Below are 2,929 nucleotides of genomic sequence, written 5' to 3' on the forward strand. Positions count from 1 at the left end.
GTCATACTGACACCGGTTGCCCATTTTGCATCATCCTATGACGCTCTCCGGTTATCTTCCGATGAAACAGAAAGTCCCTCCTGAGTAGGCCACCTTCGGGGCTTTATTTGACACCATCTGCATTCACTTAAATCCCAAATGCACTTTCTAACAAAACATTTTCTCCCCAACTGGGGTAACTAATGATGTTAATGTTTTCTGTGCTTCCCCCCCCCCCCCCCGCAACATCTTTGATTGGAAAAAGTCCCTCCCCCACTCTTTGGGTTGGCATGCTTGCTCTATGCTGTGCTATGTACCGAAGCTGCACTCTCATGGTCTCTTATTGCGTCATCCTTTCAAGCTTGCTGGCCGCAGTGCTCTGTGGTCCTGTGTCCTAAATAGTCTCTCTCATCTCTGCGGACCCCGCTGTCCCAAGGATCACTCTGCTTTCTGCCCTGAGTGCATCGTGAACAGATACTTGTCCTGCTGTCATCGTTTTGAATGTGAATTAGAATAATGGCTGTATTTTTTTTTTTTTTTAGTGCTTCCTACACGCCAGATAGTGTGGTGAGTACTTCACATATATTATCTAATGTAACCCTCAAAAATAAAAACGTATGAAGGAGGTACTCATATTAGCCTCTTTTAGAGGTGAGAAAATAATATCAGGGGAAATTTTTTATATTAAATATAGTCACGGAGCTAATAAATGACCCAAGCCAGTCTGACGCCAGAGTCTATACTCTTGTGCATTAATCTCAACAGGGTGAGAAATAGTTCTGAGGCAAAGTGAGTCTGGGAAAATATGTCCCTTCTCTGACCATGTTCTGGTCAAAAGTTGTCATCCTATTCCATATGTAAAGAAATAATAATTAATGTCTGTCTGTAATACATAGCATAGGTACCACAAACATTTTAATCAAACTCATAATAGTATTTCTTTTGCCAATTACTTTGAAAAACTTTTACCTTACGTTAATTCTGAATTCACATTTCTTTAATTGAAATAAATGTTAATGACAAAAGTTATTTGAAAAGTCAACAAAAAAGGAAATACTAGTCTGCTCAATAAGCAAAAATATAGCTCTCAGACGAATTATTAATATTGTCAAGAAAGGAAAGATTCTACTTTAGAATTTTAAAATATTTTACCTCCTCCCTCCCATCGTTGGGCTAGCTCATAGTTCATTTATAACTAATTTTCTCAAACAAACAAACAAACTAACTAACATCAAATTGTGTTCCACTTAATTGAAGTTGTAAAAGGCCCATTACCAATACCCTTTTTAGAGTTTGGACTGTTTGAGGGGAAAGAAAGGGGTTACATAAATAGAAATTAAAGTATCAATTTTGTTACTGATAGAGTTACTATAATATTTGGCTCAGGTTAATCAGAATTACGCTGTCACCCATTCAATCAGGCAGTGCTCCCTGTGAAGGTGTAAAGGCAAGACTCAAATCCATGGTTCTCCATTGGAAGTGATCCTGCTCCCTGTCCATCACCCAGGGGATATTTGGTGATACCTGAGAAAGGATTGGTTGTCACAAATGGGGGAGTGCTACAGACATCTGGTAGGTGTAAGCCAGGGATGCTGCTAAACATCCTACAAAGCACAAGACAGTCCACAAAACAAAGGGTTATCTGGTCTAAAACGTCACTGGTGCCATCCATGGTTGACAAATCCTAAGCTAAGCTTACGGAAGGGACTAACATGGAGTAGGAAGCATTTTCTCTGAAAGTAGACAGATTCCCTACGAGAAGGAAGAGAGATGATGCCGACTACATTTACTCAGTTCCTGCATCAAAACTTATCAGATAATTTGTTCATCTTGCCCTGGTCAGGAAATAAAGAAGAAGCCAAGAAGGCCAAGGTTGTGTTGCAGTAATTACTGTCCCTCAACAGAGGAACACAAGGTGAAGAGAAAGGTGACTCTGCACGCTAACACTTATTTACATAATGTGATTTGTTCAGATTTTCTAAATCGATTCTCATGGCATAGGACCAAGATAATTTGACTTTGTATCATACATACATATTTGTTTAATTCATGCTCAGAAGAATAATGAACCTTTTATTTGCATTTAGGTCTATCACACGGAAAGGAGTGACCAGTTGCAATGGGTATTTTTATCTGTGCTATCTTTTAAGCTCTACTTGAGTACATACATCGACTTTTCTTAGGTGGAGGTAAAAGCAAAACTAATATAGTTTTCAGAAGGCATATTTACTTTATTGATTAAACAATTCAAATTGGGTTTGACTAGTTACTGCATAGTCCCAGGAGCACTTAATTAGCCCTACTGTTAAATTTAAAAGGAGAAAGAGTCAGAGAAGGAAGGCAGATAGGCAGAGCCATTGGCATCACCACAAAATTGGGGTTCAGGTTGCTGGAGCAAAGCTAAAGATGAATCCCAAAAGATTCCCCTGAATTTACTCCTTTCTTTTATTTTCTGATTCTTCTGGATACTTTTATATTCTGAAACATGTCAGCTCTCCCTTTTCCTATGTTTCTTTTTCTTTGAGCTGAAGAGAGAGTAATACCGTGCCAATAATCTACAGTCAGATTCCAGGCTGGTGTCATTTTCCATTGTTTTGATGTCTATGTAAAATAATCTAACAGACTAGCTAGAACTATCAGCATTATAGTGGGAATGTATCCTCCTTGATAACACTAGGCCATTCACACAGACACATGTGTGTTCTTAAAAAATGTAACGGTATATTTTAAAGCTCATTTTAAAGCTATAAAGAGAGAAAAGGCCAAAACCAAAGCAGAGGCAATTTCTGATAATAACATGAGAATCTTTAATATTTATTTAAATTCTACCATGAACCAGACACTATATAGAGCAAATTCTGTGCATTATCTCAGTTTATCCTCACATGGTACCTCTGAATAAAGTTCTATAATTGTCACCATTTTACGATGGTGTTTACAAACACCATGT

The 2,929-nt window shown here is 38.0% G+C and overlaps 1 long non-coding RNA gene across 1 annotated transcript; it reads left to right on the forward strand.

The window, feature by feature from the left end:
* Positions 1-373: 373 nt before the first annotated feature.
* Positions 374-2,218, forward strand: LOC122199206. The gene is made up of 3 exons (XR_006193408.1): positions 374-546; positions 1,401-1,906; positions 2,067-2,218. It is a non-coding gene; the product is annotated as an uncharacterized LOC122199206 (long non-coding RNA).
* The last annotated feature ends 711 nt before the right edge of the window (positions 2,219-2,929 follow it).

Source organism: Panthera leo, chromosome A1 (assembly GCF_018350215.1).
Source record: "Panthera leo isolate Ple1 chromosome A1, P.leo_Ple1_pat1.1, whole genome shotgun sequence".
Classification (NCBI taxonomy): Eukaryota; Metazoa; Chordata; class Mammalia; order Carnivora; family Felidae; genus Panthera; species Panthera leo.